The 24,316-nt window shown below is 36.2% G+C and overlaps 1 protein-coding gene across 4 annotated transcripts in view; it reads right to left on the bottom strand.

Annotated features, from left to right (window-relative positions):
• Nucleotides 1-24,316, bottom strand: part of DCC (DCC netrin 1 receptor) — a 1,203,097-nt gene that overhangs the window by 410,642 nt on the left and 768,139 nt on the right. The window lies entirely within an intron of this gene.

The following is a 24,316-nucleotide window of genomic DNA, read 5'->3' as shown; positions in this document are numbered from 1 at the left end:
TCATATTTGGAAGTGTCAAAGCCGAGATGAATGCTTGGAGGGTCCTTAGAGCTTAAATAGCATTATGACAGTCACCATCAACTGAGTTATCTACCATGATGTTAGTGGGAGAAGAAATTCTCTGTGAATAAGAAAGGTACTATTTTGCAAGAAGTATAACAAAACTCCTAACATCATGAAAATTATTATTTCATGAAAATCCAAACATCTTTGGCAGATCAGCAAATTATTACATACCAAATGTCAGATAAAAGATCATTTTCCTGGAAAATTTTAGATTACTGCTATGATAATAGAGTTATTTCCCATTAGTTATAAAACTCTACCTTAAAAAAAAGTTACAAGATATATTTAAAAGTAGTTAAAACAGGATATTTTATGTGTGGAAGGAATATTTAAAAAGGAAAATGTTTATGATGATAGCATAACTTTTTTCTTTTTTTTTTTGATTGCTTTTTTTTTTTTTTTTTTCTAAGATGGAGTCTCTCTCTGTCACCCAGGCTGGAGGGCAGTGGCATGATCTCTGCTCACTGCAACTTTTGCCCCCTGGGTTCAAGTGATTCTCCTGCCTCAGGTTTCCAAGTAGTTGGGACAACAGGTGTGTGCCACGACACCTGGCTAATTTAAGAGATGGGATTTCACTATGTTGACCAGACTGGTCTCAAATCCCTCAGGGGATCCGCCCTCCTCAGGCTCCCAAAGTGCTGGGATTGCAGGCCTGAGCCACCGTGCCTGGCCCAGAGCATCATGTTATTAAAAGGAACTGCAATAAAGATCTGATTGAGTATTTAATCACTGAGTTCCTCTCCCAGTCTTCTAGGACCCTCTTATAGAGCGATGTTATCTCACTGAACAAAAAACTGATTATCGTTTTTTTTTCCCATTTATTTATTTTATTGCATTTTAGGTTTTGGGGTACATGCGAAGAACATGCAAGATTGTTGCATAGGTACACATGTGGCAGTGTGATTTGCTGCCTTCCTCCCCATGACCTACATCTGGCATCTCTCCCTTTGCTATCTCTCCCCAACTCCCCATCCCCAACCATCCCTCCCCTATGTCACCCCAACTGACCCAGTGTGTAGTGCTCCCCTCCCTGTGTCCATGTGTTCTCATTGTTCAACACCTGCCTATGTGTGAGAACATGCGGTGTTTGATCTGCTCTTCTGTCAGTTTGCTGAGAATGATGGTTTCCAGGTTCATCCATGTCCCTACAAAGGACACAAACTCCTCGTTTTTGATGGCTGCATAATATTCCATGGTGTATATGTGCCATATTTCCCTATCCAGTCTATCGTCGATGGGCATTGGGTTGGTTCCAAGTCTTTGCTATTGTAAACAGTGCTGCAATGAATATTTGTGTGCACGTGTCCTTACAGTAGAACGATTTATATTCCTTTGGATATATACCCAGTAATGGGATTGCTGGGTCAAATGGAATTTCTATTTCTAGGTCCCTGAAGAATCGCCACACTGTCTTCCACAATGGTTGAACTAATTTACACTCCCACCAACAGTGCAAAAGTGTTCCTATTTCTGCACATCCTCTCCAGCATCTGTTGTCTCCAGATTTTTTAATGATCACCATTCTAACTGGCGTGAGATGGTATCTCAATGTAGTTTTGATTTGCATTTCTCTGATGACCAGTGATGATGAGCATTTTTTAATATGTTTGTTGGCCTCATGCATGTCTTCTTTTGTAAAGTATCTGTTCATATCCTTTGCCCACTTTTGAATGGGCTTGTTTTTTTCTTGTAAATCTGTTTTAGTTCCTTGTAAATTCTGGATATCAGCCCTTTATCAGATGGGTAAACTGCAAAATTATTTTTTCCAATTCTGTTGGTTGTCGATTCACTCTAATGACTATTCTTTTGCTGTGCAGAAGCTGTGGAGTTTGATTAGGTCCATTTGTCTATTTTGGCTTTTGTTGTCAATGCTTTTGGTGTTTTGGTTATGAAGTCCTTGCCTACGCCTATGTCCTTAATGGTTTTGCCTACATTTTCCTCTAGGATTTTTGTGGTGTTAGGTCTTATGTTTACATCTTTAATCCATCTGGAGTTAGTTTTAGTGTAAGGTGTCAGGAAGGGGTCCAGTTTCTGCTTTCTGCACATGGCTAGCCAGTTTTCCCAACACCATTTATTAAACAGGGAATCCTTTCCCCATCGCTTGTTTTTGTCTGGTTTGTCAAAAATCAGATGGTTGTAGATACGTTGTGTTGCCTCTGAGACCTCTGTTCTGTTCCATTGGTCTATATCTCTGTTTTGGTACCACTACCATGCTGTTTTGATTACTGTAGCCTAGTAGTATAGTTTGAAGTCCAGTAGTGTGATACTACCATGCTGTTTTGATTACTGTAGCCTAGTAGTATAGTTTGAAGTCCAGTAGTGTGATACCTCCTGCTTTGTTCTTTTTACTTAGAATTGACCTGGCTATGCGGGCTCTCTTTTGGTTCCATATGAAGTTTAAGGTGGTTTTTTCCAGTTCTGTGAAGAAGGTCATTGGTAGCTTGAAAGGGATAGCATTGAATCTGTAAATTACTTTGGGTGGTATGGCCATTTTCACAATATTGATTCTTTCTAACCATGAACATGGAATGTTTCTCCATCTGTTTGTGTCCTCTCTTATTTTGTTGAGCAGTGGCTTGTAGTTCTCCTTGAAAAGGTCCTTTACATTCCTTGTTAGTTGTATTCCTAGGTATTTTATTCTCTTTGTGGCAATTGTGAATGGAAGTTCGTTCTTGATTTGGCTCTCTTTAAGTCTGTTATTGATGTATAGGAATGCATGTGATTTTTGTACATTGATTTTGTATCCTGAGACTTTGCTGAACTTGCTTATCAGTTTCAGGAGCTTTTGCGCTGAGACGATGGGGTCTTCTAGATATACAATCATGTCGTCTGCAACTGGAGACAATTTGACTTCCTCCTTTCCTATTTGAATGCCCTTTATTTCTTTTACTTGCCTTGATAGCCCTGGCTAGAACTTCTAGCACTATATTGAATAGGAGCGGTGAGAGAGGGCATCCTTGTCTAGTGCCACATTTCAAGGGGAATGCTTCCAGTTTTTGCCCATTCAGTATGATATTGGCTGTTGGTTTGTCCTAAATAGCTTTTATTACTTTGAGATACGTTCCGTCAATACTTAGCTCTTTGAGGGTTTTTAGCATAAAGGGCTGTTGAATTTTGTCAAAAGCCTTCTCTGCATCCATTGAGATAATCATATGGTTTTTGTCTTTGTTTCTGTTTATGTGATGAATTACGTTTATAGACTTGCATATGTTGAACCAGCCTTGCATCCCCGGGATGAAGCCTACTTGATCATGGTGGATAAGCTTTTTGATGTGCTGTTGCAATCAGCTTGTCAGTATTTTATTGAAGATTTTTGCATCTATGTTCATCATGGATATTGGCCTGAAGTTTTCTTTTCTTGTTGAGCCTCTGCCAGGTTTTGGAATCAGGATGATGTTGGTCTCATAAAATGACTTGGCAAGAATTCCCTCTTTTTGTATTGTTTGGAATAGTTTCAGAAGGAATGGTACCAGCTCCACTTTGTAAGTCTGGTAGAATTCGGCTGTGAACCCATCTGGACCTGGGCTTTTTTTGGGTGGTAAGCTCTTAATTGCTGCCTCAACTTCAGACCTTGTTATGGGTCTGTTCAGGGTTTCGGCTTCTTCCTGGTTTAGGCTTGGGAGGAGGCAAGTGTCCACGAATTTAACCATTTCTTCCAGGTTTACTAGTTTATGTGCATAGAGTTGTTTGCAATAATCTCTGATGATGGTTTGAATTTCTGTGGAATCTGTGATGATATCCCCTTTATCATTTTTTATTGCATCAATTTGGTTACTCTCTCTTTTTTTTTTTAATTAATCTGGCTAGTGGTCTATTTTGTTGATCTTTTCAAAAAACCAGCTCCAAGATTTATTGATTTTTTGAAGGGTTTTTTTGTGTCTCTATCTCTTTCAGTTCTGCTCTGATTTTAGCTATTTCTTGTCTTCCGGTAGACTTTGAATTTTTTTGATCTTGCTCCTCTAGCTCTTTCAGTTTTGATGATAGGGTGTCAATTTTTGATCTCTCCTTGCTTCTCATGTGGGCACTTATTGCTATATATTTTCCTCTAGAGACCGCTTTAAATGTGTCCCAGAGATTCTGGTATGTTGTATCTTCATTCTTGTTGGTTTTGAAGAACATCTTTATTTCTGTCTTCATTTCATTGTTTATCCAGTCAACATTCAAGAGCAAGTTGTTCAGTTTTCATCAAGCTGTGTGGTTCTGGGTTAGTTTTTGAATTCTGAGTTCTAACTTGATTGCACTGTGGTCTGAGAGACTGTTTGTTATGATTTCCATTCTTTTGCATTTTCTGAGGAGTGATTTACTCCCAATTATGTGGTCAATTTTAGAGTAGGTGTGATGTGGTGCTGAGAAGAATGTATATTCTGTGGATCTGGGGTGGAGGGTTCTGTAAATGTCTATTAGTTTTGCTTGGTCCGGGTCTGAGTTCAAGTTCTGGATATCCTTGTTCATTTTCTGTCTGGTTGATCTGTCTAATATTGACAATGGGTTGTTAAAGTCTCCCACTCTAATTGTGTGGGAGTCTAAGTCTCTTTGTAAGTCATTAAGAACTTGCCTTATGTATCTGGGTGCTCCTGTATTGGGTGCGTATATATTTAGGATCGTTAGCTCTTCTTGTTGCATTGATCCTTTTACCATTAGGTAATGTCCTTCTTTGTCTCTTTTGATCTTTGTTGCTTTAAAGTCTAATTTATCAGAGGTGAGAATTACAACTCCTGGTTTTTTTTTCTTTTGCTCTCCATTTGCTTGGTAAATCTTCCTCCATCCCATTATTTTGAGCCTTTTTGTATCCTTGCATGTGAGATGGGTTTCCTGGATACAGCACACTGATGGGTTTTGGCTTTTCATCCAATTTGCCAGTCTGTGTCTTTTGATTGGGGCATTTAGTCCATTTACATTTAGGGTTAATATTGTTATGTGTGAATTTGATACTGCCATTTTGGTGCTAGCTGGTTGTTTTGCCCATTAGTTAATGCAGATTCTTCATTGTGTTGATTCTCTTTACCATTTGGCATGTTATTGGAGTGGCTGGTACTGGTTGTTACTTTATATGTGTAGAGCCTCTTTCAGGAGCTTTTGTAAAGCTGGCCTGGTGGTGACGAAATCTCTGAGTACTTGCATGTTCCCAAAGGATTTTATTTTTCCTTCACTTATGAAGCTTAGTTTGGCTGGATAGGAGATTCTGGGTTGAAAGTTCTTTTCTTTAAGGGTGTTGAATATTGGCCCCCACTCTCTTCTGGCTTGTAGGGTTTCTGCTGAGAGATCTGCTGTGAGTCTGATGGGCTTCCCTTTGTGGGTAACCTGACCTTTCTCTCTGGCTGCCCTTAGTATTTTCTCCTTCATTTCAACCCTGGTGAATCTGACGATTACGTGCCTTGGGGTTGTTCTTGACGAATACCTTTGTGGAGTTCTCGGTATTTCCTGGACTTCAATATTTGCCTGCCTTGCTAGTTTGGGGAAGTTTTCCTGGATAATATCCTGAAGATATTTTCCAGCTTGGATTCATTCTCTTCGTCGCATTCAGGTACACCTATCAAATGTAGATTAGGTCTTCTCACATAGTCCCACATTTCTTGGAGGCCTTGTTCATTCCTTTTTACTTTTTTCTCTCTATTCTTGCTTTCCCGTTTTATTTCATTGAGTTGATCTTCAACCTCTAATATCCTTTATTCTGCTTGGTCACTCGGCTGTTGATACTTGTGCATGCTTCACAAAGTTCTCGTGTTGCATTTTTCAGCTCCATCAATTCACTTATATTCCTTTCTATTTTGTCCATTCTCGTTAGCATTTAGTCAAATCTTTTTTCAAGGTTCTTAGTTTCTTTGCATTGGGTTAGAACATGTTCTTTTAGCTCACAGAAGTTTCTTACTACCCACCTTCTGAAGCCTGATTCTGTCATTTCATCACACTCGTTCTCCATCCAACCTTGTTCCCTTGCTGGTGAGGAGTTGTGATCCCTTGTAGGAGGAGAGGGTGTTCTGGTTTCAGGTGTTTTCATCCTTTTTGCGCTGGTTTCTTCCCATCTTCATGGATTTATATCCACCTGTCGTCTTTGTAGTTGCTGGCTTTCAGATTGGGTCTCTGAGTGGACGTTCTGTTTGTTGATGATGAGGTTATTTCTGTTTCTTGGTTTTCCTTCTGACAGTCTGGCCCCTCTTCTGTAAGTCTGCTGAAGTCCACTCCAGGCCCTGCTTGCCTGGGGATCACCTGCAGCAGCTGCAGAACAGTAAGGGTTGTTACCAGTTTTCTTCTTCTGCTATCTTGTCCCAGAAGGATACCTACCAAGTGTCAGTCTGGTCTCCCTTTATGAGGTGACTCTTTGGATATACGGGGGTCACGGAGCTGCTTAATGAGACAGTCTGTCCTTTATATGAGCTCAAGTGCTGAGTTGTGAGCTCCGTTTTTCATTCAGGGCTGCTGGGCAGGTACATTTAGGTCTGCTGCAGCAGAACACCTAAACACCTTTTTTTTTTTCCCCTGGTGCTATGTCCCAGGGAGTTAGGGCTTTATGAGTTTCCATTATGCTGCTGCTTTCTTTTTTTTCCTTCAGAGCTGCCCTGCCCAGCAAGGAGGCAGCCTAGTCACTGTCTGCCTGTAGAGGCTTTGCTGAGCTGCTGTGGTCTCCGCCCATCTGCCAAGTGAACTTCCCTACAGTTCTGTTTATATGTGTGTAGTTAGCACTGCCTCAGCGATGGTGGCCTGCCTCTGTTAAGGCGGAGTCTCTCTGTAGTGGCAGGTTGCCTTGGCAACGGCTGGCTGCCTCAGCAATGGCGGGTTGCCTTGGCAACGGCAGGCTGCCTCAGCATTGGCTGACTACCTCTGTAGTTGTGGGCTGCCTCAATAATGGCAGAAGTCCCTCACCCACAGAGCTGGACCATCCTGGGTTCAGCTGCACTTGCTGTGAAACTCTCAATCCAGAGAGTTTCTGACTGCTGTTCTTTTGTGGGGGTGCGACCAGCCAAGCCTGATCACCTGGCTCCCTGCCTCAGATCGCTTTTTTTATTTTTGAGTTGGTGTTCCAGTCACCTGTTGAAGAGGTGCCGGGTTCTGTGTGTTTTCCCCTGCATGCGGTGACTCACTGCGCTGGCTTAAACAGCAGCACTGAGATTCGTGGTGCTTTTTTTTTGCCCTGGAATCTACTGTCCTGGTTCCCTGTTCAGTCCCCTTTTTAAACAGATGAATGGGTGACTTCCCGTGGCTCCAATCGCCAGCCAAAAGGGCCCCCAGACCAGTGTATTTTGTATGGAGAACCACTACGCCAAGGCACTAACAAAGCAGCCGTGCAGGGCAAAACAGCGGTGCTGGCCAAAACAGCCATGCTGGAGACCCATGGAGCTCCTCTGCCTGGGAATTTCCTAGTCTGTGAGCAATAAAAATGTGGCGTCCACTCACCCTCTGCACTTTCACTGGGAGCTGCAATCCTGAGCTGTTCCTAAATGGCCATCTTGGATCCCCCCACAACTGATTATCTTAAATAACTCACACACCAGGTAATGTCAGGTGGTGTTATAAAAGACTGTAGATAGTTCAACAAGCAAGGGGTGGATTTCCCATTCCTTTCCCTTGCCATAGAAAACTATGTTGTAGATTTAACAAAATATTTTGAGGGACCTCACATAACTGAAATTGCTATGACCCTGACAGAACTTGAAACTAACTAGTATTTGCCTATTTATTATGCATATAGTTTTTCATTCATAACTTGGAAATGTGTCTCAGAAAATATTCAATATTTACAATGCATGATTTTAATTTGTCATCTTGTGCTTAATTTTCCTATTAGTTAGAATCATTAGATGTACTGTTATAGAGACTGAACATGTATTAAATAATAAAGTTAAACCTAAAAGTACTTTTAAAGAAAACACAATAGAAAGCAATTGGTTAAGAACAAAAGAAAAGAGAAACAAAAGTGTTATTACAGGAAAGGCATACAAACTAATTGCTTTAAGGAAAACGGTGGGTCAACCTTTTCTGTAAAATATTAAAAAATGGCATACAGAGAAGGCACTTCAAGGACGGGAAGCTCCAATACCTGTGCATCTGCTCAAAGTGTGATGAGAGCCAATCGTCTGATATGTTATTGATGTGCCTCACTGACGATTGTATCATCCAGAAAGTAAAGAAAGCAATGAGCAAAATGACGTCTCAGGACTTAATTCCAGCCAAGAAGAAGGAACTGGAAGATGAGATGGGTATACCAAGAAAACTTGGAGAAAAGAACCATGACATATTGAAGTGCCTAATCACAGAGGGGAGAGATGAAGACTGTGAATAGACATGAAAATGATTTTCAAAAGCATAAAAGATGGAAGAAAGTAACAAAAAGAACGAAACAAAGAAAACCAAAGGAAAAATATATGTGACCTAATTGGCATAAATTCTAAAATAGAAAACGACTTCACAAGAAAGAGAAACTCTACTTAAAAATACAACTAGGCATCCTTAAATTATTTCAAAAATAAACCAAGAGGGTATGAAATGATCCTAACAGGGCAGGTTGCACATAGAGTTCTCTCTAATGAACTCAGATTTGAGGCCTTAGAATGACTTGCAGGGCATCTGGGAACAGCTGCTGTTCATCTCTCCAGTTCCATTCACACCACCACCCTGCTTCACTGATCTAGCCCCAAAACCCATCCTTTAGCTTCTGAAAGTCTTGCCTATTCCTTTTGTAGGTCTTGTCTATATTGTTCCCCAGTCTGGGATCACGAGCACTCAATCCCCTTCTATCTCCTACTTCACCCAGTGAATTTCTGTGCCTCATTCAGATCTCAACCCAAATGTTAATTTCCTGTAACAGCCTGTATAAGATCCTCTGTTACGCATTCTTCCAACACCCTCCAATGTATTTGCATATCATACATACATTTTTGTAGCACTTGTACCAACTTGTTATAACATACACAAAGACTTCGTTGATGAACACCTGTCTCCCATGGTGGAATAAAAGCTTCTTGAGGGAAAATGCAATGCCTGTTTTGCTCATCATAATCTGTACAGTGTTCAGAATAGGTCTTAACACATAATAGACTTACAAGAAGTATTTTTGGTTGTTCTAGCATTCACAATGACTGAATACTGCATATGGAAGGAGGGGAATTTGGCAAGGATGTGCATGCAAAAAGGAGATAAAATGGTTAGAGTGAATTTTTGGAAGGCTAAAGGTCAGAAAAAGCTGATGCTTGCAAAACATGGGAAATACCCAAAATAGAGCTTTTACACTAACTAGTTTTAAATGGCTTGCCATTCCTCCTATCTGCTTCAACAATAACCATCATGTTAATTCCTGAGAAGTCCTGTGACATTCACTCTTTTAAGTCAGACCACAGGGCAATTTAATTAAAGTCTGAATTGAATCTGACAGCTAAGAGGTTTAGTCTAATGGCCTAATGCTGGAGCAAAGTTAATATTTTCAATCATGTTTACTACATGTTTTCCAAGATAAAGTTTTTCTAGGCTACTGAATTTTACAGAAATAAGGAAGAATCAGCTGAAAAATATCTATATCTTAAGAAACTTTATGTTCTCCATTAAAATACAGTTTTTCTCAGGCAAGAAGAAAAGTAATTGTGAGAGAAGTGGTGATTATGGGCTATCTATGAATCTACATAAATTCTGGTTCTCTTTTGGAGAAATTATATTTGCTAACATTGCTATCAGATACTACAATTCTGGAAGAAATGACAAGGCTCATTGGTTAATGAATTAACCAATATATAATGGTTAAAAGTATTTTTATTTCTATTTCTATATCTATTACAGTAAAATTAGCACTGGGCATCATAAGTAAGACCAGTCAAGGGCATTTCAGGCCATCTGCCTTCAGCTCCTCAAGCAATCTCTTAGATTTAATTCATATGCAAGCTAACCTGAAAACTGCAAAGTTTAAAATCATTCACTCAGTTGGTCAAAACTGATGCAGCAATTGGATAAAAACAATTAGAGAAGAAACAATTGAATAAGTTCACTTACAACTTCCAAAATACAAGGTTGCTGTTGGAATTTAGAAGGGAATTTTTAAAATGTGTTCCTTCTCAAAATAGTGTTTGCATAGAGCCTCAACGTGTTTATCACTGAGTGGATCCTCAAAGCCTCCAATGAATTATTTTACACAAATTGAATTCCCCTTTGTTAATAGTAAAATTAAAAACAGAGAGAGATTTGTAGAACTATGAGCAGTAGGTATAAAATTCAAGGCAAGTTACTTAACTTCTCTGGTTTGCAATTTTTAATCAGTAAATTATGTACCCAAAACAGATTTATTATGATGATTAAAAATAAAAACACATAAAACCATTAGCCACAGTGTCAAGCAACTAATAGCTGTTCAGTTAGTATTACACTGCATTATGTTTGAAAAAGTTAAATATGCAATTTAAAAAGGAGAGTTTTGACTTCAAAAACATTAAAAATAGATGTACAAGTATCATTTTAACAAGTTTAATAATCCTGGGGTACAGAGAATCATGTAGAATCACGATTCAAATCAAAACCATGAAAGATATGCATATGATTGGAAGTTTAAATAATATATCTGAGACAGAGGTTATCTCACCACTTGTGAATCTGAATGGGAAAGGAACAGTAGGAAATGTGCACCTGGGTCAAAAATGCAAGAAGCAAGCAGTGACCCATCACTTCAATTGACATTGCTATAATAGTCAACATAATTTTCACTATTAAAGTCAACTTATAGTATTTCACATGTGGTTTACTGAAATATTTTATGTTTCAGAGTGGTTGCAATGGTCCTGAGTTTACCTTTGGAAATATGTATCCCCGGCGATTTGCTCTTGTTTCCAGTGTCCCATTTTTCATGTCTAACTCTGGCTCTCAGGCTCTTTTCTAATTTTTCTCACTTTATCATGGATGGAACAAATGAACGTCCGTTGGATGATGGCTTTATGGCATCTCACTATCCTTAACTTTCTCACCAGGTTTCACAGCAATCTACATATTTAATGAAGTGTTAAATATGCAATTCATATTTTGTTTCCTTAATGATAAAATGTATTTTTCCCCCTTAATTCTTTCCACAGAATACATCAGGGTAGCAATTCCATTAATCATCATAGTGTTACTTCAATGTTCTTCTAAATTTTCCTCAGTAATCCCTGCCCTGGAGTAACACTTGCCCCAAACAAACATCTATTAATTTAAGTATAATTTTTCTTTTAACATTCTAACTGTAAAACATATTTTCTAATAGCATTCTTCTCCTACCCAACCAAGAAAGAAAAATTAGTGCTGATTAGAAACTCAGATTCCAATTTTAACATGTACAGATGTGGACTTAAAACAAGTGTATAATTATCAAATAGCATTTTAAATAATTTAGCAGTAAGATATATCATAGCTTGTAGTTTTATTCTATAATAACATTCCAACATTCATTATTCATTATCATTACCGTGCTTATTAGCAGAGTAATTTTAACCCTGATTTTTTTTTGTAAATTTAAATAGTTTTGTTCGGCATAAAGGTAAGCAGAACATAAAGTTAAATTGCATTATATAATCTTCTCATTAGCAAACATATAGCTTCTGGTTATTAAGTAAGAATAACCAAAATATTATAGCTGCATTCTTTACAGAATACATCAGGGTAGCATTCTTAAAGAATGCAGCTATAATATTTTATTCAACTGAAGATTGTCTTACCAACTTACAAAATATCTAATATATGAAGAAAAAACCTACACCAAATAAAAATAACATTCTCTTTAAGATTATATTTTAAATTTAAAATGCCTTTTACTTCCATAAATACTTGTTTTTATTCTATACTAATCGAAGGAAATTGACTATATTTTATACAAATATCTTCCCCACATAATACATACATGACTAACAAACCATGAAGTTTCAGATACAATATTTTCTAATTTGAGAATTTACAGTAACATTGCAATAAACTAGTAACATAAAATGTATTGATATTTATGTATAGATACTTCTAGAAATTGAAGAATATAGTGATTGTTGAAATGCAGCTGGATGTATACCATGATATGCGCACTGTTTATATTTCTGACAAAACTCAATAAAAAATTTCAGGATAGTGAGGCTATAACTTCAATATAATTTTTCTAGGACAATGTTGAATTATCAGCTGTTTTTACTGAACATCAGATGATTAAATTTCTATATTTTGGGGGCATAATTTGCATATTCCTTTTTCTTAATCACATCCTATCCAAGATATGTAGAATTAAGAGGCCAGAGAGAGTCAGTAAGAAAACTATCCACAACATGTAAAGAGATAAAAATACTATCTAAGCAGCACCAACAATGGTAATACAGCCCTAATGTTCAATTGCCTAAGAGGTGACTGGAAACTACAACAATGTGCTGACTGTGACAATAATGATACTAAGACAAGGACAACAGAATAGATTAATGACAACGAAGATGGAAATGTAAAATTCTCCACAGAACCACATTTGTAGACTTAGAACCCACACATTAAAATATTTTTATTACATCCCTTTCCATATCTGAGTCAACTTACAACTAGAACTATTTCAGAATGCTTTAATAAGAAAGAATCTGCCAGTTAAAATTTGTGCTGCTTGTGGTCTGCTGATGTTTCTAATTTCTGCAGGAGTGGCTCTGATCTCATTTTCAGTCTCTAGTTTTCCTAAGCAGACAAAGTCTAATATGTGAGGATGGAAAGCTTGGTCAGCCTCATTCTACCTGCTGGTGAGAGAGTTGGGCCAGGAACACATCCTGAGGGAAGCTAAGTGTACAGAAATGATATTTTCAGGGAAGTAGAGTGGTGAGAGGTGAGATAAATACTTGAAAAGAGAACAAAGATGATAAAATAAGGACAAGACCAAAACATTTGATTTACTAGACTTAGAGCAGAGAAGAAGGATGCATACCAATGAAAGTAAGTTTCCAGAAGCATCTCTTGACTCGCCATAGTTTTATTGAGTGGACATGCATTGATCTCTGACTTTGTACAAAGCTTTGTGATACCTCAGGGGTCACAGCATACATGCACCACAGTATCTTCTTCAAGATGCTAGAAATCATACACTGGAATAAGCCCTTACTTCTAACAGGTGGGAGCACAGAGGCTCCCACTATTAGAAGATTCTGCCTTGTTGGGTTTGGGAAAGTATTTATGGCAGATTTAATGTTAAAATAAGACTTAAAACTTAAGTTGAATTTCACCTGATAGAGAAAGAGAGAAGGAAAAAAATTAAAATAGCATTCTACCTTGTAGGTGCATTAGCACTGCAAATTTATAAATTGGTAAGAGGCAATAAAATGCCTCCCAACAGGGCTTGGAGTCAGACCTAAGTCCTAATTTGAACTGTTAATATCAGTCATGTTTTTGCCTCTATAAGCAGGAATAATAACACATATTTTACGTAACTGTTGTGGGAATTCAATGTAATAATATATTTAAAGTGTTTAGCACATTGCCTGTCCTACATAAAGGACTTAATGTATATTGTCCCCATTTACACAGGCACCATAATCTTTTAGTAAATTCAACAAAGACTATGATGATTATATGCTCAGAATTAGTAATTCCACTTCTGGAAATCTTCCCAAAGGAATGAATATAAATGTTGGAAATTTAACAATACACACAAGGGTGATCATCAGTGAAACAAGTGAAAGCAATCTAAATGTCTAAAATGTGGAAAAAGCCAAGAATGGCAAGGAATAATCACTCCAATGAGGTTTCTTCATTCATGACACCTAAAATTTGTTATAAAAGTACATTTTATTATATAGAAAACACTATGATTTAGTGTTATATGACAAAGGTAATAGTTAAAATATATATTACAATTACAGTACAGATAATCTAAAAGTATACATAGGACATGGTTTGGAAGAAAATATTGCCTATAAGACCCGGTTTAGAAAAAAGTAATAATAATCATGTTACTGCAATGATATTATTGGAGGCCTTTTTTTTGCTTGATTAAAAATAAGGTCTATAATATGGTTCTACTACATTTCTAATAAATGCAAATGAAGCATTGGGAATGTGCTGATTTGTGTGTTATCAACTTCCCATCAACCGAGATGTTTATGATGATGTTGGATGACCCTTGTCAGTGATGCTGTGATGTAGGGGCTGGTACAGATGACCTGCAGACCAAATCCATCTGGCTGCCTATTTTGTGTGACCCATGAGACAGGAAGAATGTTTACATTTTTAAATGAATGTGGAAAAATCAAAAGAAGAGTAGTTCACAACAGGTGACAAGTATATGAAATTCAAATTTTCAGTGTCTATACATAATGTTTTATTGGAACATAACCATGACTATTTACTTGTCTGATTTCTATGGCTGCATTTTCCTGAAAACTATAGAGTCCAGGAGTTGCAACAGAAATGATGTGGCCTGCAAAGCCTGAAATATTTACTTTCTGGTCTTTACAGAAAAAGATTGCTGACCTCTGCTGTAGAGGAATTCTTTAATTGAAAAGTGGTTAAATTAGAATGCCCTTAATTCAATCTTTAAAACATTTCTTTAAGCCCAAAGGTTCTATTATTCTCTAATAGTTGTCTGCATATAAGCAGCAAGTGGAAAATCATTGGTTTTGAAACAGCAATATAAATCAGAGAACTAAAGATCTCCAAACATTCAGCAACAAAATGATTGGAAACAAAAGGCTCAGAGAATATGACAAAAGAAAGGGCGGAGGATGAGTAGTAAAATTTGATCTGGATTCTGAAGCTTCCTCCTGTCCTATTCTAGGCTTTAATCCTCAAAGGAGCTTAGAAAAGGCAGTTTTAGTTTGAACCAAGTGAAACTTGCTGCTTCTGTAGGTCAAAAACCATCAAATATTGGAAATTTCATACAGAGCAAGTAAACTTTCATACAGTGCAACATTATGAAGGTAATATTGACAAATGCAATCCAGCCAAAGCAACTCCCAAATCAGAAATGGATTAAATTAACTCTCATAAGCAAATTTTAGTGAAAGTTGGATGCTTTCAACTTAAAATGCTTTAAATGCTTAGTATTCCCAAGCTTAGTTCAGGCATTTTCTTTTGACATTTGAGGCTTATTTATGCATTTTACTGGATTTTCATTGATTATAACTTTCCATCTAAAAAATAGTTCAATGTGAATTTGGTTATTTGAAAGTTCATTTGATGGGCTGGTGGAAAAACTAAACTATTTTGGTCACAAGAGAAAATAAATTTATTTTACTTTTTCAAAACTAACTTAATATGGAAGATCTGCCCTTTAGTCTAGACGTAGGAATTAGGGAAATGGGGGAGATAAATGCGTACTGTTTTTTAAAAGGTTAGCAGTATATATTATAAATCAAGAAAAGGTGAGAAATATTGAATTGAACTTGAAGGGAAGCTTTAGAAAGATTATTTTTTTGCAAAGAATGAAGCAGAAGAAGCATATGATTTTGAACTGGATTTAAAGCAACCTCCTTTGCTGCACATCATATTTAATAATTCCTGATCTGAAACCCAGGAGTACTTTCATGTTTATTTGAAAGATTCAATAATGAATAGCTGGTACTGAGCAACACATCAAAAAAAGATGCACCTACCCTAGTTAAGACAGAGGTAACTTTGCAAAAATCAGGAAAACAAAAGCATGTAACTAGAGTTGAAGCCATTCTACTGAAGCAGGAAAACAGGGTCTGGAGACAGGGAACATAAGACTGACTCACTTTTCAGCTATGACAGGAAATATCCTCTCCATAGGGTACAGGTGAAGTAAATGACTTTTTAACTTTACTTCATCCTTTCCATTTACATAAGGAGTACCCCAAGTAACCAACAGAAACCTCTAGGGGATATTTAAACTCCCAAAAATTCTGTAACGGGACCTTTTGAGCTCCTGTGCTCAGGCCCACTCCCACACAGTGGAATGTACTTTCATTTTCGGTAAATCACTTCATCCCTTCCTTGTTTGTGCATTTTATCCAATTCTTTGCACAAGAGGCCAAGAACCTGCACACCCTCCACCATTAACACCATGTGTTGCAAATTGGGCTCCATTGTGAAGTTTTACTAAGCAACAGGCCAGCAAAATAGAACATTGTGTGTCATGTTCCTTGAACCCACTATGAGGATTTGACAGACCCATACATTTATCTCATCTACTTTGAACCATTTCCCATAGCACTCCCCCAACCTCGCTCCCCCTCCCTGGGTAAGGATTTGTCCCTGGTCCATTGTATATATTCCTGAGATTATTGGTTAAAAAATCATAGTTACCACAGAATACGGTATAGTAAGAAAAATATTTTTCTTAAAGAAAATTTTTAACTTTCTTATTAAAACATCTAATAATTATCTTTTAGCAAATACAAAATAAATTTTGTTTCAATTTCAAATTGAATTTACTTTTAATGCCAAAGAACTAAATGTACATATTAAATGAATGAGTATCCTAATAGAGATTTTTATCAACAAAGAATGCCTCTTATGTTTATGTACAGAAGAGTTAAACTCTTTTGTACCTCAAATGTTACCTTCATCTTGAAAATGCAACCACCACTGTGCTTGAATTTTTCACAACTATTGGTCGAATTATATCACTGGGATTTGAGAATGAAATCTGAGTGAAATTGGATGGTCCAGTTTTGAAATAGAATTTAGAAAGCTATCTTCTAGTCATTTCATTAAATTAAGCAACTATTAGTTTCTATGCTACCCTGCCCCCACCTCTATCTGTCAACCATACACACAAACACACACGCACACCAGCTTGAATATGCTAGGTAAAACATGCAAAACTAATTTTGAAAAATGTCACAGATACCCAAGTCCACATAAAAATATATTAGATATCATCATGGAAATGTCTTCTAATTTTATTTTATGACTATTTCTTGTTATGCAAATTCTCTCTTTGTTAAGAAAGGTTTTACTTCATCTTGCACACCTCAGAAAACCATCACTGGTACACAACTAGTGAACTACTGTGCCGTGTAACAAATTACCACCGATAATTCGTGAGTGTGATTTTTTTCCCTTTCCTCTTTGAAAGTTGATTTTCTCCAAATCACTGGTTAGCTAACAAATACTAAGTATTTTTTTTTAAAGAGAAAAACCTGAAATTTTCCCTTCTTGAAGTAAGGGAAAACCTTAAGAATTCATTTCAAACAGGAGCTTAACTTTCAAGGCAGAGAATGCAACGGTTCATGTGTTGGCATTGATGACAGTGGGCCTTTATTTCAACCTTCAAAATAATAATTGTACTTGGACACATTTCTTTCATCAAGTGTATAAAAATTTCTTCATCTGTATTCCATTTGTCGCCAAATAAACGAACTGGCTTATTTTTATAAATTTGTGAATCCAACCATAAATGTAATCAAGGAGCTAGGGCCCACAGAAATCTATAGCCCTGGTCTGGTCTGTTCAAAGTGATTTGAAGTCCTCACTTATTCTATGTAGGAGCAATTCAGTCCTGCCTGGCTGATCTGCATGTAAATAATGCACCACTCTAGTTTGCAAAGAGAATATCTTTTGCTGTTCTTTTTGTGGGCTCATGGGCTTGGGTGTGCACACTACAAAACATGCCTGATTTTTTTTTTAATTGTGGCTTTCACATTTTAAAAATAACAGCATTACAATTGTCTTCTCAATGGCACATCAGATTTTAAAATATGCTGAAGCTAAGGTGAAAGAAAAACACTTTTTGAGTTTGCTTTATACTGAGATATTCTATTACTTTTAATGTGATTTCCCTTAAAATATGCAAGTTCTGATACTCAGGAGAGTGCATTGTGCACTTGGCAGGCTGTCACTTCTCTTTTCAAAGTTAAATATCTTATACAGAAACAAAACCCAACTATTTAAAAATAATTTGCACCTGACATTACTTTTTAAGACATTACTCGGGGGGGGTGTTCATTAAAATGGGTACAATTTAGAAATAAAGCACTGCCACAATTCAATATGAATGCTAACTGGTATTATAAATGACTATTTGGTAGGATGTCATTTACATAAACATGAGTATATTATGCACAAGCTATGATTGCAAAGGGCTATGGGATACCAATTTCCAGAGGGCTATTTGACTTGTCCTTTTTTCTTTAATTAGTAATTTATTATCTAATCCTTGTGTTCATAATTTAAATCTTCTGAACTATAAAGTTCTGCTTGAAATTTAGAGAGAATGAAAGCTTCGAAAAATTCAGAAATTTAGAGCAATAGAGTAAATGTGACTCTAATATAGGAAAGGTATAATCAAAACATCATTGGCAAGGATTAGTTAAGATTACATAATAAAATGACAGAAAGTGAAGCAGCATGGCTCTGAAATTTAGCAGTTAAAAATGAAAGAAAATATGGCTATATAATGAGATTGAGTCAGCTTAACACCTGGGACTTACTATTAGTATGTTAAGACAAGAAATGCATATACTACTTCTAAAAAAAAAAATGCAGGTTTTTGACAAAAATAAAAGCTTTTGCTTCAATAATTCTGAAAGTAATCTACATTCCAAACTTTTCTAATTATGACGCCTATTCATCTGGTATAAGGTCAACTTTTATTTCCATGTAATTAAGGAATAGAATCTATAGTATATGAATTATATCTTAATGAAGCTGTTACAAAAAGCCAAAATAAACAAAAGGAAACAAAAAAACAGAATCTGTTTTCAAAGGAAAAATATCTGAACTAATGAAAATGAATATATACAGGTAAAACTATGAGATTTCCAGAAGGGATATGAATGAGGGTAAATATAAATTTTATAAATTATCATGTCAACCATTAGATCGCTCTAAGTCTCTGACTGTTATTGAAATGGAATTAATAAATTATACCCAACTATATTAAAATAAATCTTATATGTTCTATAGTTTATTTACCAAGTAGCCTTTGAATAAAAGATTTTGATTCACTGAATTTTCATCTGATATAAATATTTTAAAAACAATAAAATATACATCAACTTCTTTAACCATCTCTTTTACATTGTTTTCAAATAAGCATTCATGGATGTGTTATTCAGTGGATTCAGTTTAATTTTTAAAATATACTTTAATGGGATTTTTTGAATCATTGGAGCCCTAGAAACTCATTTAAAAGAAAATCTCTCATGATACTGGCCCTGCATATTATTGATTCTATGAATCAGGCTTAAGCAAGAATCCAAAGGAAAGAGGATGATGTTTTTATGGGATTTTCAAAATGTAAGTCAATATTTTAATTTCAATTTTAAAATTAAGCAACAAGGCTTATAAGTAATAACAATAACATGTACTGCAGTTACACAATTGGATGCTGAAAGCTAAAAAGGTTTCAAGGTAGTACAGAGTAATTTACCATATTCTGTGGCCTTATTCTGTTTCACTGCCCAATAATCTTTTGAGTGTGAGTAACATCCTATTCTACCACAAGAATCCTGCCAATATGGGATCTATGGAGCGAAGTGAAATAGATTTTCTTCCTATCCTTTCAAGGAGGCCCTTTAAGAGTCTAAGAAACATGTCTCAAGCTCCTTACATGCAGCTTATCTGAGGCCAGCTGAAGTCTTATAGCTTATGGATTACTCTCATAAATCCATTACATTATTCATACGCCCATAATTTGATCACTGTATAGCTACCCACACTCAATGCAGCAGCACTGTGCTTGATAATAAAGGTAGACATGGGTTCAAATCCAGAAGCTGCCATTTATCATCTGAGTGAGTAGCAAGTTTCACCACTTTACATTCTATTTATTTGTGTCAAACGTACAATAGAACCTTTCTCATGACAGTGTTGTGAGGATTTTATAGGGCAAAAAGTGAATAAAAAGTACTTAGCAGGTGTATATTCACTTAATTTTCATAGTTATTAATTTTATAAGTATCATATTACTATAAGGAGAGACTGCTATAGGAAAATGCACTATTAATATAAAGGCAAATTTTTTGTCTTCATTCAACATTAGTGGTGTTTTTATGTTCCAAAATACATTAAATTCATTTTTGGTATAACATCTCATATATATAAGACAAGGTTTTACTTATTTAAAAGGATTTTTTTCTTTTTTACTCTTTTACCAGGTGGTAGCTTCTAAATGCATGCCCAGAGTCACTCAATGCAGGTCAAAAGCAATTGTGAAAACAATCTTCAATATCCATTCAGACCACGATGAAATGGGTGTCTTATTCCTCTTTTTTCCCTCTTAACACAACTCTCATTTCCTGGTAGATCAGTGAGACAATGAAGCATTCAAGAGAATTTTCAGCAATTGCCAATCGCAAATTGCAAAACAACTAAAATGTCTAATGTGACTTGTGCTTGGCTGAGTCTCCAATTTCTTATTTCTTTTCAGATTCATTATCCTTACAGGTTCTATTGCATATACAGCTATTCAATTAATTCCAACAAGGTTAGAGTTTCCAGGGAAAATGTACAAAATGGACATATATTCATCCTATCAGCATAAATGCTCAGAATCAAAACTGAGGATCTAAACATCATGAGAGAATTTTTTATCTTTTCCTCTTTTAAAGCAATTTAAACAAGTCTTTGTATTGTTGAAAGGCAGACTGATAACTTAAAATTGTAAATATCGTTGTTTATGAAGAAAGCAAGGATATCAGAGTGGACATTTTTCTCAGTTGCTGTAACTATCAAGGAGGAAAGAGAATTCAAATCCAAAGTTGGTGGTCTCTTAAGACTTATACTTCTCTGCTGGATTTAGAACGTACTCTTTTTTTTAGGGCCGGGGGCGGGGGAAAGAGAGAAAAAAAGAAAGAAAGAAAGAGAAGATCTTACCCTTAAAACCTAGAACAAAGTGGCAAAAACCCTGTTGTGTTTTCTTGGTTGGGTTTGGAAGTTCTTAAAAGTTTAAACCTTGCTGATTGCTAAATTATCTGATTTTGTTTAACCTCCAATCTTTCATTTCTTTTCTTTCCCTTTTTTGTTTTTTAGAGAGGGAGTCTCACTCTGCCACCCAGGTTGGAGTGCAGTAGCATGATCTCAGCTCACTGCAACCTCTACCTGCCAGGTTCCAGCCATTCTCCTGCCTCAGCTTCCCAAGCAGCTGGGATTACAGGTGCACACCACCATGCCCAGCAAATTTTTTGTATTTTTAATAGAGATGGGGTTTTGCCACGTTGGCCAGGCTTATCTCGCACTCCTGACCTCGTGAACCTCCCACCTCAGGCTCCCAAAGTTCTGAGATTACAGGCGTGAGCCACCATGCCCGGCAACCTCCAGTCTACTTCTAAGATAAAGAACAGTCATTTAATACACCCACATAACACAGAGAAGAGAGAAAACACCAACTACAGGCTTTGCATATCTTTCAAAACATTTAATTATTAAGGATACTAATCTGACAATTAATGAAGAAGCTGTGTTAATGCAGCTGAAAATTTGGGGAGCAACAAATCATCTCATTTTATCCCAGAATTACTTTTTAGTCATTTAAATATTATGTTTCTAACTCAGGGATAGTGAGGGCAGGTGGTTATCTCTTCTGCATAAGTACAAGTTGGACTTTCTTTGAACAATGATTATAGAAATTAAAGAAAAAATAGCTCAAAATTTTCATTAAAATAATGTTGACTTCTGTGAATTGAGCATGTCTTGTCTAATATGTCAACACTTCCTTTTGTTTTTTTGAGATGGAGTTTCACTCTTGTTGCCCAAGCTTGAGTGCAATAGTGCGATCTTGGCTCACTGCAACCTATGCCTCTGGGATTCAAGTGATTCCCCTGCCTCAGCCTCCTGAGTAGCTAGGATTACAGGCAGATGCCACCACGCTCAGCTAATTTTTTTGTCTTTTTAGGAGAAACGGGGTTTCACCATGTTAGCTAGGCTGGTCTCAAACTCCTGACTTCAGGTAATCTGCCGGCCGAAGCCTCCCAAAGTACTGGGAGTACAGGTGTGAGCCACCATGTCTGGCATATGTCAACACTTTCAATAGTTTACAGTTGAATATGCACTATTTCCCAGGAAAAAAAAATCAGAATTTTCAACGATTTTTTTAGATTCCTACCTAGAAATAAATTAACAAATGCATACACAAATAAAACAAGAATTCTGCTTCCTGTAATGGTAGACTGGAAAATTCAGAACCACCTTTCCATTGAGAACTACTAGAAAAAAAAAGAAAAGACAACATTTAAAAACAAGTTTTTAAAGGCACTAGAGAGGAGCAAAAAGGAGTAAAGAATTACTGGGAAATAAGAAGAAAGTGTTCACTATTACCATTACAACATTGCAATACAGGGTTGCACAACTTTGGCACTATTGGCATTTGGGAACAGAAATTTCTTGTTGTGGGGCTGTCCTGAGTTTTGTGAATGTTCATTAGCATCTCTGGCCTCTACTTACTAGATATCAGGAGTGCTTTCTCAGTTAATGATAGTCAAAAATGTCTTCACATTACCAAATCTTCCCAGGGGAGCAAAAATGCCTGGGGTTAAGAACCACTACTCTGCTGGAAGAACCAGCTGAGGAAGGAAGGGAGGGAAGGAGGGAGGGAAAATTCCAAAATAAATCTAATACAAGATTGGCAACGGTTGCACACAGAAAACTATAAAATATTAAAATAAAGAGGATTTAATAACTATTGAAGTTTTAGAACACTTAATTAGTCAAGGTTTCAAAGAATTAGCATACTAGATATTATACGCAGTATTGGAAGATTTAATTATTAAATGTTGAAAAGTATTAAAAATACTATTAAAATGGTACTCTGTCTTTATAAACTGATCAACTGATTCAATACACAAAGAAAACCTCTCAATCTAAAAATAGTTAAGGGATCTGAGTAGGCATTTCACAAAAGATACCCAAATGGTCAATACACAAAACGGTGACTACCCTCCATATCATCAAGGAGGTACATATTAAAGCCACAATGAGATACTATACCTGCCCATAAAATGTCTAAAATTAAAATGACCATGTGTGTAAGAATGCAGAGTAATTGCAATGCTCATAAATACTAAGTGAAAATATAAATTGATATAACCGCATTGGCAACTAGATAGACATTATCTAATGATTTTGGAAATGTGCAGTTCCACACATAGATATACACCAACAGCACAGTATGCTCTTGCTGCATAGGAAAGCCATGTCCAACCATGTTCATTCTAGCATAACAGCCACAAATCAGATACAATCCGAATACCCATCGTTGATAGAATGGATAAGTAAATGATGGCATATGGATACCATGAGAACTCAACAGCAATTCATTGTATTGCTGAACAAACTTCAGCAATACAACATAGATGATGCTCCCAAAATAATGCCCAGCAAAACGGCTAGACACAAAAGAATATACATTGTGTGATTCCATTCATATATAGCTTAAAAACAAGAACAACTAAATTATAGTGTTTCAAGACAGTTACTTGGGAAGTACAACTCTAATGAAAGTTACAAACAAGTTTTTTGGTCTTTCTTTTTAATCTATCAAAGAAATGTGTTTATTTTTAGGTACACATTAAAAATTTATAATATATGATAAACGATAGGATTTTAAAAGTTTAGACTAGAAAATAATTACATTATACTAACAAAATCAACATTCATTATCTATAACTAATTCTTTCACAAAATCTGGTGGTACTAAGTAACTATAGAAGTGTGTGGATACTTTCTTCCTAGCACATATATCACTTAGAAAGAAGTTTCAGTACAATTCAGGACAGTGTCTTCCTTTGGTGTGAAACATAGATAAGCAATTAGGAAGGTCTTGAAGGAATTCCTTTGGGAGCTGGCATGTGTTCCTTGACCCAAAGGAATGAATGGAGTTGCCTCCATTGTTTATGTGTGTGTTTGTGTGTGTGTGTGTGTGTATGTGCACTGTTCTGCATAAGTCTTCTATTTCACAATAGACAAAATATAAAAGAAAACAAACACACAAAAGTCATTGCTATCAACTGAAAGCTTCTAAATTTCTGAAAAATATGTTGAGTTTTATACTTGGATTCAAGTTAATTTATTTTTCTTGGATGCTTTACTCTTCCAGTGATTATCTGTTTGAGGGTATTAAAGGGAAAAACTAAACAGATAAGAAATGAAAGAGAACAGTGAGATAAACAAAAACAAGCAAGGAAAAACAAACAGAAAAAAGATAAAACCCAGAAATAAAACATCATAGAAAACTATGTCTAAGTAAATGTATTTTGAGCTTAAATAAAGCATAGGAAAATCATAGCCCTTACTCTCACCTAGATTATTGTCCTCTAAGCTTAGCTATTATATAATTGTAAACAGGAGGCATTATTTACAACTTTACAGCATCATGAGGCAGAAAGTCTCTCTC

This window comes from Sapajus apella, unplaced genomic scaffold, assembly GCF_009761245.1.
Source record: "Sapajus apella isolate SASKATOON/1434 unplaced genomic scaffold, GSC_monkey_1.0 scaffold109, whole genome shotgun sequence".
NCBI lineage: Eukaryota > Metazoa > Chordata > Mammalia > Primates > Cebidae > Sapajus > Sapajus apella.
Note: the sequence above shows the minus strand (reverse complement) of the source record. Positions and strands in the feature narration are given on the sequence as shown.